The sequence below is a fragment of the Phalacrocorax aristotelis genome, chromosome 6 (genome assembly GCF_949628215.1).
Source record: "Phalacrocorax aristotelis chromosome 6, bGulAri2.1, whole genome shotgun sequence".
NCBI classification, from domain to species: Eukaryota; Metazoa; Chordata; class Aves; order Suliformes; family Phalacrocoracidae; genus Phalacrocorax; species Phalacrocorax aristotelis.
Window position 1 is genome coordinate 30,411,803 of NC_134281.1, and position 14,381 is coordinate 30,426,183.

Here is a 14,381-nt window from a genome sequence, read left to right on the forward strand (position 1 = left end):
CGCTAACGGCCTCCAGCCAGCAGAAGAAGTCGGTGGAGGTGCCCTCACGCCCGGGCCCTTTGGTGGGCTGAGGCATGTCCTGACGCACCAGCTGCCTGTCACCCTGAAGAGAATTCACTGTTAGCTGGGTGAAAATACTACAGTAGGGAAGGTTATCCACCCACTTCCTAACAGCTGCCCCTCTTCCTGGTGTGATGCTTGCCCTCGCACCAGCCTTGGAGGTCCTAAGGCCTAAGGGACCCAACGGGCCATGAGCAGGCACTGGCCACTGCCACCTTACCCCTAGGGACATGGGGAGCAGCCACAACACACCTCACCGGGACATGGGCACGCACCAGGCGCCGCAGTGGGACACGGGCACCCACCGGGAACCTCAGGGGGACGTGGGCACCCTGCCAGGATGTGGGCCCTCCTCTTGGGACGTGGGCACCCATGGAGCCCCTCACGGCCACAGATGCCTGTTCTCTTCTGCCTCAGGTCCCACCCGCAAGGACACCCGCACTCACTTGCACCGCTGCATTTCATCTTGCCAATCCGCCGAGAGCATGATCTAGGTGGAGGTGCACAAGGAGCTAGGGGAGGCTCTCCTCCGCTTGCCTTTTTCTTGCGCCTTCTTCTCGGAGTGCTGCTGCCGGAGCTTTTTCAGGTGGAGGCGGTAGACGAGCCTGGTGCACTTGGCCAGCAGGGCAATTTTGGCCTCCAGCTGGCGGAGCACTTCATGAGAGCTGAAGGTGCCCTCTCTCAAGCAGTCTCTCCCCATGGAAGATGAGGCCAGCCATCCCCTTCCCTGGAAATGACAGGGCCGGGGGCACAATGAAGTGGGCGCAGGCCGGGTGGCCGAGAAGTGTCCTGCGGGGCTTGGCTTCCTCTGGAAAGACTCCAGCCGCGCAGGACTGCTCTGGGCAGCACGCTGGGCTGAGCACACCTCTGGCAGGCCCCATGTTGTGCTGGGGTCTCCCGGAGGGTTTCTGCCCTGCGGCTGGGCACGTACCTGGTAAAGAAGCAGAGGAGCTCTCAGGGCGTGCCGAGGCTTTCTTGCCTGCGCTGGGTTTTGTTTTTTCTTTGCAAGCCTTCTTCGCCAAGGCTTGCAATGATGTGCTTCCCTGCTCCCCACAAGCCGCTCCCTTCCTGTGTGACTGATTGTGATGTCTCCCTGTCCATGGGGTCTGTTCCCATTTCTCCAGAGGCGAAGCGCAACCCAAAACAGGAAGCACAGCCACAGGCTTTGCAAGGCCCTGCAACACAGCTGGGTCCTGTCCGCCTGGGCAAGGGAGTCCCAAAGCTGGCCCAGAAGGTGGGGCGGTTCAGAAGCCGTGCTCTCACTAGCAACGGGCGGTTCCTTCGAGCCCTCCGGAGTGACAGCCATCCTCAGCTTGACCCACCTGCGTGGGTTGTGGAGGCCAATTCTGCTGTACCATTCGGGGCCCACACTCTCTGCCTGCTTCAGGTCTTGAAGAGAGGCTTCTCTCCTGACAATGACCCAGGTGGGGTTGATGTAAAGGCGAAGGCCACCGGTGAACAGAGATACCGTGCAGAGAGCCATGGTCAGGGGGAGAGCTGGGCTGAGAGTTATCATGGTCTCTCCCGAGGAAAAAAATCCCAATGCATGAGCTGGCTTGGGCTGTCAGCTTGAGCAGAGTTCAGGCAGTGACCACCAGCACCGAGTGGCTGCCTTGTGTGTCTCAGCTTGCAAGGGTTGCCGACGTGACAAGTCATGGGCTGATGGCACGCAAGGCTCTATGATGTCACAAGGCCTTTCTCCACCACCCCAGCAGGCGATGGAGGCTGCGGCGGAGCTGGGGAGGACCTGTGTAGGCGGATTTTGAAGCCCGCTTCTCCCACTGCTGTGCCTGCCAGCGGACACTGAGCCCAGCAGTGGGAGCGGGACTGCGTCCCACGTGATGGGGGCCATGCCGTGAACTTCTCAGCAAGAAGGGGCTGTGCCCAGAGCTCCATCCGTGCTGCATTCAGCGCCGTGCCCCAGCTGGGCAGCTGTGACACGATTCTGCTCAACATCCTCTCGGGGGGCAAAGTGGCAGCCCATGTTACGAGGAAAGCCAGAAATTCATCTCGGTTTGACAAAAATCTTAACTGTTGAGAATAAGGAGTGCTATTCGTCTAGAATTATTCCTGGAGGGACATGACCCACGGGGTCCTGGGCCTGTGTCGGCCACTGCCACCTCACTGGGACATGGGTGTCTCCCAGGGATCCTCACCAGGACACGGGCAACCTGCCGGGCTGCAGTGCCCTCCTCCTGGAACATGGGCACCCGCGGGGCACCTCACAGCCATGGATGCCCACCCTCTCGCAGCCCAGCTGTCCCACTTCTCCTGGAACGCATGCTCTGCAAGCTCACATACAGCAGCCTGGCTCGCACCACTGCCTTTCGTGTTGCCCCTTCCTGGATGCCCTTGGTACCAAAATGGCACATGGTACAGGAACAAAGCGCTTTATTGATCTGACGAGTGCTAGAAGATTGAGGAAGTAGGCTGCTCCCAGCAGGACTTTGGCCGAGTTTCCCAGGCGTCTCTGCTGCACGGGCATGCTCTGGCTGACCCCTCTGGGGAGGCAGAGATGAGCCCCGGCCCTTTGGATGCCAGTGGGCCCTGGCAGCACCTTTGGGAGGGCGGAAAAGGGGGACCCTCCCAGAGGTCCTCAACAGAGAGTTGCCAAGTGCCCGTTGGCTGTTGTGCCGGGCGGGCACGGGCAACCCACCAGGACGCGGCCGCCCGTTGGCCATGGCCACCCGCAGGAGCACGACCATCGGGGCGCTAACGGCCTCCAGCCAGCAGAAGAAGTCGGTGGAGGTGCCCTCACGCCCGGGCCCTTTGGTGGGCTGAGGCATGTCCTGACGCACCAGCTGCCTGTCACCCTGAAGAGAATTCACTGTTAGCTGGGTGAAAATACTACAGTAGGGAAGGTTATCCACCCACTTCCTAACAGCTGCCCCTCTTCCTGGTGTGATGCTTGCCCTCGCACCAGCCTTGGAGGTCCTAAGGCCTAAGGGACCCAACGGGCCATGAGCAGGCACTGGCCACTGCCACCTTACCCCTAGGGACATGGGGAGCAGCCACAACACACCTCACCGGGACATGGGCACGCACCAGGCGCCGCAGTGGGACACGGGCACCCACCAGGAACCTCAGGGGGACGTGGGCACCCTGCCAGGATGTGGGCCCTCCTCTTGGGACGTGGGCACCCATGGAGCCCCTCACGGCCACAGATGCCTGTTCTCTTCTGCCTCAGGTCCCACCCGCAAGGACACCCGCACTCACTTGCACCGCTGCATTTCATCTTGCCAATCCGCCGAGAGCATGATCTAGGTGGAGGTGCACAAGGAGCTAGGGGAGGCTCTCCTCCGCTTGCCTTTTTCTTGCGCCTTCTTCTCGGAGTGCTGCTGCCGGAGCTTTTTCAGGTGGAGGCGGTAGACGAGCCTGGTGCACTTGGCCAGCAGGGCAATTTTGGCCTCCAGCTGGCGGAGCACTTCATGAGAGCTGAAGGTGCCCTCTCTCAAGCAGTCTCTCCCCATGGAAGATGAGGCCAGCCATCCCCTTCCCTGGAAATGACAGGGCCGGGGGCACAATGAAGTGGGCGCAGGCCGGGTGGCCGAGAAGTGTCCTGCGGGGCTTGGCTTCCTCTGGAAAGACTCCAGCCGCGCAGGACTGCTCTGGGCAGCACGCTGGGCTGAGCACACCTCTGGCAGGCCCCATGTTGTGCTGGGGTCTCCCGGAGGGTTTCTGCCCTGCGGCTGGGCACGTACCTGGTAAAGAAGCAGAGGAGCTCTCAGGGCGTGCCGAGGCTTTCTTGCCTGCGCTGGGTTTTGTTTTTTCTTTGCAAGCCTTCTTCGCCAAGGCTTGCAATGATGTGCTTCCCTGCTCCCCACAAGCCGCTCCCTTCCTGTGTGACTGATTGTGATGTCTCCCTGTCCATGGGGTCTGTTCCCATTTCTCCAGAGGCGAAGCGCAACCCAAAACAGGAAGCACAGCCACAGGCTTTGCAAGGCCCTGCAACACAGCTGGGTCCTGTCCGCCTGGGCAAGGGAGTCCCAAAGCTGGCCCAGAAGGTGGGGCGGTTCAGAAGCCGTGCTCTCACTAGCAACGGGCGGTTCCTTCGAGCCCTCCGGAGTGACAGCCATCCTCAGCTTGACCCACCTGCGTGGGTTGTGGAGGCCAATTCTGCTGTACCATTCGGGGCCCACACTCTCTGCCTGCTTCAGGTCTTGAAGAGAGGCTTCTCTCCTGACAATGACCCAGGTGGGGTTGATGTAAAGGCGAAGGCCACCGGTGAACAGAGATACCGTGCAGAGAGCCATGGTCAGGGGGAGAGCTGGGCTGAGAGTTATCATGGTCTCTCCCGAGGAAAAAAATCCCAATGCATGAGCTGGCTTGGGCTGTCAGCTTGAGCAGAGTTCAGGCAGTGACCACCAGCACCGAGTGGCTGCCTTGTGTGTCTCAGCTTGCAAGGGTTGCCGACGTGACAAGTCATGGGCTGATGGCACGCAAGGCTCTATGATGTCACAAGGCCTTTCTCCACCACCCCAGCAGGCGATGGAGGCTGCGGCGGAGCTGGGGAGGACCTGTGTAGGCGGATTTTGAAGCCCGCTTCTCCCACTGCTGTGCCTGCCAGCGGACACTGAGCCCAGCAGTGGGAGCGGGACTGCGTCCCACGTGATGGGGGCCATGCCGTGAACTTCTCAGCAAGAAGGGGCTGTGCCCAGAGCTCCATCCGTGCTGCATTCAGCGCCGTGCCCCAGCTGGGCAGCTGTGACACGATTCTGCTCAACATCCTCTCGGGGGGCAAAGTGGCAGCCCATGTTACGAGGAAAGCCAGAAATTCATCTCGGTTTGACAAAAATCTTAACTGTTGAGAATAAGGAGTGCTATTCGTCTAGAATTATTCCTGGAGGGACATGACCCACGGGGTCCTGGGCCTGTGTCGGCCACTGCCACCTCACTGGGACATGGGTGTCTCCCAGGGATCCTCACCAGGACACGGGCAACCTGCCGGGCTGCAGTGCCCTCCTCCTGGAACATGGGCACCCGCGGGGCACCTCACAGCCATGGATGCCCACCCTCTCGCAGCCCAGCTGTCCCACTTCTCCTGGAACGCATGCTCTGCAAGCTCACATACAGCAGCCTGGCTCGCACCACTGCCTTTCGTGTTGCCCCTTCCTGGATGCCCTTGGTACCAAAATGGCACATGGTACAGGAACAAAGCGCTTTATTGATCTGACGAGTGCTAGAAGATTGAGGAAGTAGGCTGCTCCCAGCAGGACTTTGGCCGAGTTTCCCAGGCGTCTCTGCTGCACGGGCATGCTCTGGCTGACCCCTCTGGGGAGGCAGAGATGAGCCCCGGCCCTTTGGATGCCAGTGGGCCCTGGCAGCACCTTTGGGAGGGCGGAAAAGGGGGACCCTCCCAGAGGTCCTCAACAGAGAGTTGCCAAGTGCCCGTTGGCTGTTGTGCCGGGCGGGCACGGGCAACCCACCAGGACGCGGCCGCCCGTTGGCCATGGCCACCCGCAGGAGCACGACCATCGGGGCGCTAACGGCCTCCAGCCAGCAGAAGAAGTCGGTGGAGGTGCCCTCACGCCCGGGCCCTTTGGTGGGCTGAGGCATGTCCTGACGCACCAGCTGCCTGTCACCCTGAAGAGAATTCACTGTTAGCTGGGTGAAAATACTACAGTAGGGAAGGTTATCCACCCACTTCCTAACAGCTGCCCCTCTTCCTGGTGTGATGCTTGCCCTCGCACCAGCCTTGGAGGTCCTAAGGCCTAAGGGACCCAACGGGCCATGAGCAGGCACTGGCCACTGCCACCTTACCCCTAGGGACATGGGGAGCAGCCACAACACACCTCACCGGGACATGGGCACGCACCAGGCGCCGCAGTGGGACACGGGCACCCACCGGGAACCTCAGGGGGACGTGGGCACCCTGCCAGGATGTGGGCCCTCCTCTTGGGACGTGGGCACCCATGGAGCCCCTCACGGCCACAGATGCCTGTTCTCTTCTGCCTCAGGTCCCACCCACAAGGACACCCGCACTCACTTGCACCGCTGCATTTCATCTTGCCAATCCGCCGAGAGCATGATCTAGGTGGAGGTGCACAAGGAGCTAGGGGAGGCTCTCCTCCGCTTGCCTTTTTCTTGCGCCTTCTTCTCGGAGTGCTGCTGCCGGAGCTTTTTCAGGTGGAGGCGGTAGACGAGCCTGGTGCACTTGGCCAGCAGGGCAATTTTGGCCTCCAGCTGGCGGAGCACTTCATGAGAGCTGAAGGTGCCCTCTCTCAAGCAGTCTCTCCCCATGGAAGATGAGGCCAGCCATCCCCTTCCCTGGAAATGACAGGGCCGGGGGCACAATGAAGTGGGCGCAGGCCGGGTGGCCGAGAAGTGTCCTGCGGGGCTTGGCTTCCTCTGGAAAGACTCCAGCCGCGCAGGACTGCTCTGGGCAGCACGCTGGGCTGAGCACACCTCTGGCAGGCCCCATGTTGTGCTGGGGTCTCCCGGAGGGTTTCTGCCCTGCGGCTGGGCACGTACCTGGTAAAGAAGCAGAGGAGCTCTCAGGGCGTGCCGAGGCTTTCTTGCCTGCGCTGGGTTTTGTTTTTTCTTTGCAAGCCTTCTTCGCCAAGGCTTGCAATGATGTGCTTCCCTGCTCCCCACAAGCCGCTCCCTTCCTGTGTGACTGATTGTGATGTCTCCCTGTCCATGGGGTCTGTTCCCATTTCTCCAGAGGCGAAGCGCAACCCAAAACAGGAAGCACAGCCACAGGCTTTGCAAGGCCCTGCAACACAGCTGGGTCCTGTCCGCCTGGGCAAGGGAGTCCCAAAGCTGGCCCAGAAGGTGGGGCGGTTCAGAAGCCGTGCTCTCACTAGCAACGGGCGGTTCCTTCGAGCCCTCCGGAGTGACAGCCATCCTCAGCTTGACCCACCTGCGTGGGTTGTGGAGGCCAATTCTGCTGTACCATTCGGGGCCCACACTCTCTGCCTGCTTCAGGTCTTGAAGAGAGGCTTCTCTCCTGACAATGACCCAGGTGGGGTTGATGTAAAGGCGAAGGCCACCGGTGAACAGAGATACCGTGCAGAGAGCCATGGTCAGGGGGAGAGCTGGGCTGAGAGTTATCATGGTCTCTCCCGAGGAAAAAAATCCCAATGCATGAGCTGGCTTGGGCTGTCAGCTTGAGCAGAGTTCAGGCAGTGACCACCAGCACCGAGTGGCTGCCTTGTGTGTCTCAGCTTGCAAGGGTTGCCGACGTGACAAGTCATGGGCTGATGGCACGCAAGGCTCTATGATGTCACAAGGCCTTTCTCCACCACCCCAGCAGGCGATGGAGGCTGCGGCGGAGCTGGGGAGGACCTGTGTAGGCGGATTTTGAAGCCCGCTTCTCCCACTGCTGTGCCTGCCAGCGGACACTGAGCCCAGCAGTGGGAGCGGGACTGCGTCCCACGTGATGGGGGCCATGCCGTGAACTTCTCAGCAAGAAGGGGCTGTGCCCAGAGCTCCATCCGTGCTGCATTCAGCGCCGTGCCCCAGCTGGGCAGCTGTGACACGATTCTGCTCAACATCCTCTCGGGGGGCAAAGTGGCAGCCCATGTTACGAGGAAAGCCAGAAATTCATCTCGGTTTGACAAAAATCTTAACTGTTGAGAATAAGGAGTGCTATTCGTCTAGAATTATTCCTGGAGGGACATGACCCACGGGGTCCTGGGCCTGTGTCGGCCACTGCCACCTCACTGGGACATGGGTGTCTCCCAGGGATCCTCACCAGGACACGGGCAACCTGCCGGGCTGCAGTGCCCTCCTCCTGGAACATGGGCACCCGCGGGGCACCTCACAGCCATGGATGCCCACCCTCTCGCAGCCCAGCTGTCCCACTTCTCCTGGAACGCATGCTCTGCAAGCTCACATACAGCAGCCTGGCTCGCACCACTGCCTTTCGTGTTGCCCCTTCCTGGATGCCCTTGGTACCAAAATGGCACATGGTACAGGAACAAAGCGCTTTATTGATCTGACGAGTGCTAGAAGATTGAGGAAGTAGGCTGCTCCCAGCAGGACTTTGGCCGAGTTTCCCAGGCGTCTCTGCTGCACGGGCATGCTCTGGCTGACCCCTCTGGGGAGGCAGAGATGAGCCCCGGCCCTTTGGATGCCAGTGGGCCCTGGCAGCACCTTTGGGAGGGCGGAAAAGGGGGACCCTCCCAGAGGTCCTCAACAGAGAGTTGCCAAGTGCCCGTTGGCTGTTGTGCCGGGCGGGCACGGGCAACCCACCAGGACGCGGCCGCCCGTTGGCCATGGCCACCCGCAGGAGCACGACCATCGGGGCGCTAACGGCCTCCAGCCAGCAGAAGAAGTCGGTGGAGGTGCCCTCACGCCCGGGCCCTTTGGTGGGCTGAGGCATGTCCTGACGCACCAGCTGCCTGTCACCCTGAAGAGAATTCACTGTTAGCTGGGTGAAAATACTACAGTAGGGAAGGTTATCCACCCACTTCCTAACAGCTGCCCCTCTTCCTGGTGTGATGCTTGCCCTCGCACCAGCCTTGGAGGTCCTAAGGCCTAAGGGACCCAACGGGCCATGAGCAGGCACTGGCCACTGCCACCTTACCCCTAGGGACATGGGGAGCAGCCACAACACACCTCACCGGGACATGGGCACGCACCAGGCGCCGCAGTGGGACACGGGCACCCACCGGGAACCTCAGGGGGACGTGGGCACCCTGCCAGGATGTGGGCCCTCCTCTTGGGACGTGGGCACCCATGGAGCCCCTCACGGCCACAGATGCCTGTTCTCTTCTGCCTCAGGTCCCACCCACAAGGACACCCGCACTCACTTGCACCGCTGCATTTCATCTTGCCAATCCGCCGAGAGCATGATCTAGGTGGAGGTGCACAAGGAGCTAGGGGAGGCTCTCCTCCGCTTGCCTTTTTCTTGCGCCTTCTTCTCGGAGTGCTGCTGCCGGAGCTTTTTCAGGTGGAGGCGGTAGACGAGCCTGGTGCACTTGGCCAGCAGGGCAATTTTGGCCTCCAGCTGGCGGAGCACTTCATGAGAGCTGAAGGTGCCCTCTCTCAAGCAGTCTCTCCCCATGGAAGATGAGGCCAGCCATCCCCTTCCCTGGAAATGACAGGGCCGGGGGCACAATGAAGTGGGCGCAGGCCGGGTGGCCGAGAAGTGTCCTGCGGGGCTTGGCTTCCTCTGGAAAGACTCCAGCCGCGCAGGACTGCTCTGGGCAGCACGCTGGGCTGAGCACACCTCTGGCAGGCCCCATGTTGTGCTGGGGTCTCCCGGAGGGTTTCTGCCCTGCGGCTGGGCACGTACCTGGTAAAGAAGCAGAGGAGCTCTCAGGGCGTGCCGAGGCTTTCTTGCCTGCGCTGGGTTTTGTTTTTTCTTTGCAAGCCTTCTTCGCCAAGGCTTGCAATGATGTGCTTCCCTGCTCCCCACAAGCCGCTCCCTTCCTGTGTGACTGATTGTGATGTCTCCCTGTCCATGGGGTCTGTTCCCATTTCTCCAGAGGCGAAGCGCAACCCAAAACAGGAAGCACAGCCACAGGCTTTGCAAGGCCCTGCAACACAGCTGGGTCCTGTCCGCCTGGGCAAGGGAGTCCCAAAGCTGGCCCAGAAGGTGGGGCGGTTCAGAAGCCGTGCTCTCACTAGCAACGGGCGGTTCCTTCAAGCCCTCCGGAGTGACAGCCATCCTCAGCTTGACCCACCTGCGTGGGTTGTGGAGGCCAATTCTGCTGTACCATTCGGGGCCCACACTCTCTGCCTGCTTCAGGTCTTGAAGAGAGGCTTCTCTCCTGACAATGACCCAGGTGGGGTTGATGTAAAGGCGAAGGCCACCGGTGAACAGAGATACCGTGCAGAGAGCCAGGGTCAGGGGGAGAGCTGGGCTGAGAGTTATCATGGTCTCTCCCGAGGAAAAAAATCCCAATGCATGAGCTGGCTTGGGCTGTCAGCTTGAGCAGAGTTCAGGCAGTGACCACCAGCACCGAGTGGCTGCCTTGTGTGTCTCAGCTTGCAAGGGTTGCCGACGTGACAAGTCATGGGCTGATGGCACGCAAGGCTCTATGATGTCACAAGGCCTTTCTCCACCACCCCAGCAGGCGATGGAGGCTGCGGCGGAGCTGGGGAGGACCTGTGTAGGCGGATTTTGAAGCCCGCTTCTCCCACTGCTGTGCCTGCCAGCGGACACTGAGCCCAGCAGTGGGAGCGGGACTGCGTCCCACGTGATGGGGGCCATGCCGTGAACTTCTCAGCAAGAAGGGGCTGTGCCCAGAGCTCCATCCGTGCTGCATTCAGCGCCGTGCCCCAGCTGGGCAGCTGTGACACGATTCTGCTCAACATCCTCTCGGGGGGCAAAGTGGCAGCCCATGTTACGAGGAAAGCCAGAAATTCATCTCGGTTTGACAAAAATCTTAACTGTTGAGAATAAGGAGTGCGATTCGTCTAGAATTATTCCTGGAGGGACATGACCCACGGGGTCCTGGGCCTGTGTCGGCCACTGCCACCTCACTGGGACATGGGTGTCTCCCAGGGATCCTCACCAGGACACGGGCAACCTGCCGGGCTGCAGTGCCCTCCTCCTGGAACATGGGCACCCGCGGAGCACCTCACAGCCATGGATGCCCACCCTCTCGCAGCCCAGCTGTCCCACTTCTCCTGGAACGCATGCTCTGCAAGCTCACATACAGCAGCCTGGCTCGCACCACTGCCTTTCGTGTTGCCCCTTCCTGGATCCCCTTGGTACCAAAATGGCACACGGTACAGGAACAAAGCGCTTTATTGATCTGACGAGTGCTAGAAGATTGAGGAAGTAGGCTGCTCCCAGCAGGACTTTGGCCGAGTTTCCCAGGCGTCTCTGCTGCACGGGCATGCTCTGGCTGACCCCTCTGGGGAGGCAGAGATGAGCCCCGGCCCTTTGGATGCCAGTGGGCCCTGGCAGCACCTTTGGGAGGGCGGAAAAGGGGGACCCTCCCAGAGGTCCTCAACAGAGAGTTGCCAAGTGCCCGTTGGCTGTTGTGCCGGGCGGGCACGGGCAACCCACCAGGACGCGGCCGCCCGTTGGCCATGGCCACCCGCAGGAGCACGACCATCGGGGCGCTAACGGCCTCCAGCCAGCAGAAGAAGTCGGTGGAGGTGCCCTCACTCCCGGGCCCTTTGGTGGGCTGAGGCATGTCCTGATGCACCAGCTGCCTGTCACCCTGAAGAGAATTCACTGTTAGCTGGGTGAAAATACTACAGTAGGGAAGGTTATCCACCCACTTCCTAACAGCTGCCCCTCTTCCTGGTGTGATGCTTGCCCTCGCACCAGCCTTGGAGGTCCTAAGGCCTAAGGGACCCAACGGGCCATGAGCAGGCACTGGCCACTGCCACCTTACCCCTAGGGACATGGGGAGCAGCCACAACACACCTCACCGGGACATGGGCACGCACCAGGCACCGCAGTGGGACACGGGCACCCACCGGGAACCTCAGGGGGACATGGGCACCCTGCCAGGATGTGGGCCCTCCTCTTGGGACGTGGGCACCCATGGAGCCCCTCACGGCCATAGATGCCTGTTCTCTTCTGCCTCAGGTCCCACCCGCAAGGACACCCGCACTCACTTGCACCGCTGCATTTCATCTTGCCAATCCGCCGAGAGCATGATCTAGGTGGAGGTGCACAAGGAGCTAGGGGAGGCTCTCCTCCGCTTGCCTTTTTCTTGCGCCTTCTTCTCGGAGTGCTGCTGCCGGAGCTTTTTCAGGTGGAGGCGGTAGACGAGCCTGGTGCACTTGGCCAGCAGGGCAATTTTGGCCTCCAGCTGGCGGAGCACTTCATGAGAGCTGAAGGTGCCCTCTCTCAAGCAGTCTCTCCCCATGGAAGATGAGGCCAGCCATCCCCTTCCCTGGAAATGACAGGGCCGGGGGCACAATGAAGTGGGCGCAGGCCGGGTGGCCGAGAAGTGTCCTGCGGGGCTTGGCTTCCTCTGGAAAGACTCCAGCCGCGCAGGACTGCTCTGGGCAGCACGCTGGGCTGAGCACACCTCTGGCAGGCCCCATGTTGTGCTGGGGTCTCCCGGAGGGTTTCTGCCCTGCGGCTGGGCACGTACCTGGTAAAGAAGCAGAGGAGCTCTCAGGGCGTGCCGAGGCTTTCTTGCCTGCGCTGGGTTTTGTTTTTTCTTTGCAAGCCTTCTTCGCCAAGGCTTGCAACGATGTGCTTCCCTGCTCCCCACAAGCCGCTCCCTTCCTGTGTGACTGATTGTGATGTCTCCCTGCCCATGGGGTCTGTTCCCATTTCTCCAGAGGCGAAGCGCAACCCAAAACAGGAAGCACAGCCACAGGCTTTGCAAGGCCCTGCAACACAGCTGGGTCCTGTCCGCCTGGGCAAGGGAGTCCCAAAGCTGGCCCAGAAGGTGGGGCGGTTCAGAAGCCGTGCTCTCACTAGCAACGGGCGGTTCCTTCGAGCCCTCCGGAGTGACAGCCATCCTCAGCTTGACCCACCTGCGTGGGTTGTGGAGGCCAATTCTGCTGTACCATTCGGGGCCCACACTCTCTGCCTGCTTCAGGTCTTGAAGAGAGGCTTCTCTCCTGACAATGACCCAGGTGGGGTTGATGTAAAGGCGAAGGCCACCGGTGAACAGAGATACCGTGCAGAGAGCCAGGGTCAGGGGGAGAGCTGGGCTGAGAGTTATCATGGTCTCTCCCGAGGAAAAAAATCCCAATGCATGAGCTGGCTTGGGCTGTCAGCTTGAGCAGAGTTCAGGCAGTGACCACCAGCACCGAGTGGCTGCCTTGTGTGTCTCAGCTTGCAAGGGTTGCCGACGTGACAAGTCATGGGCTGATGGCACGCAAGGCTCTATGATGTCACAAGGCCTTTCTCCACCACCCCAGCAGGCGATGGAGGCTGCGGCGGAGCTGGGGAGGACCTGTGTAGGCGGATTTTGAAGCCCGCTTCTCCCACTGCTGTGCCTGCCAGCGGACACTGAGCCCAGCAGTGGGAGCGGGACTGCGTCCCACGTGATGGGGGCCATGCCGTGAACTTCTCAGCAAGAAGGGGCTGTGCCCAGAGCTCCATCCGTGCTGCATTCAGCGCCGTGCCCCAGCTGGGCAGCTGTGACACGATTCTGCTCAACATCCTCTCGGGGGGCAAAGTGGCAGCCCATGTTACAAGGAAAGCCAGAAATTCATCTCGGTTTGACAAAAATCTTAACTGTTGAGAATAAGGAGTGCGATTCGTCTAGAATTATTCCTGGAGGGACATGACCCACGGGGTCCTGGGCCTGTGTCGGCCACTGCCACCTCACTGGGACATGGGTGTCTCCCAGGGATCCTCACCAGGACACGGGCAACCTGCCGGGCTGCAGTGCCCTCCTCCTGGAACATGGGCACCCGCGGAGCACCTCACAGCCATGGATGCCCACCCTCTCGCAGCCCAGCTGTCCCACTTCTCCTGGAACGCATGCTCTGCAAGCTCACATACAGCAGCCTGGCTCGCACCACTGCCTTTCGTGTTGCCCCTTCCTGGATGCCCTTGGTACCAAAATGGCACACGGTACAGGAACAAAGCGCTTTATTGATCTGACGAGTGCTAGAAGATTGAGGAAGTAGGCTGCTCCCAGCAGGACTTTGGCCGAGTTTCCCAGGCGTCTCTGCTGCACGGGCATGCTCTGGCTGACCCCTCTGGGGAGGCAGAGATGAGCCCCGGCCCTTTGGATGCCAGTGGGCCCTGGCAGCACCTTTGGGAGGGCGGAAAAGGGGGACCCTCCCAGAGGTCCTCAACAGAGAGTTGCCAAGTGCCCGTTGGCTGTTGTGCCGGGCGGGCACGGGCAACCCACCAGGACGCGGCCGCCCGTTGGCCATGGCCACCCGCAGGAGCACGACCATCGGGGCGCTAACGGCCTCCAGCCAGCAGAAGAAGTCGGTGGAGGTGCCCTCACTCCCGGGCCCTTTGGTGGGCTGAGGCATGTCCTGATGCACCAGCTGCCTGTCACCCTGAAGAGAATTCACTGTTAGCTGGGTGAAAATACTACAGTAGGGAAGGTTATCCACCCACTTCCTAACAGCTGCCCCTCTTCCTGGTGTGATGCTTGCCCTCGCACCAGCCTTGGAGGTCCTAAGGCCTAAGGGACCCAACGGGCCATGAGCAGGCACTGGCCACTGCCACCTTACCCCTAGGGACATGGGGAGCAGCCACAACACACCTCACCGGGACATGGGCACGCACCAGGCACCGCAGTGGGACACGGGCACCCACCGGGAACCTCAGGGGGACATGGGCACCCTGCCAGGATGTGGGCCCTCCTCTTGGGACGTGGGCACCCATGGAGCCCCTCACGGCCATAGATGCCTGTTCTCTTCTGCCTCAGGTCCCACCCGCAAGGATACCCGCACTCACTTGCACCGCTGCATTTCATCTTGCC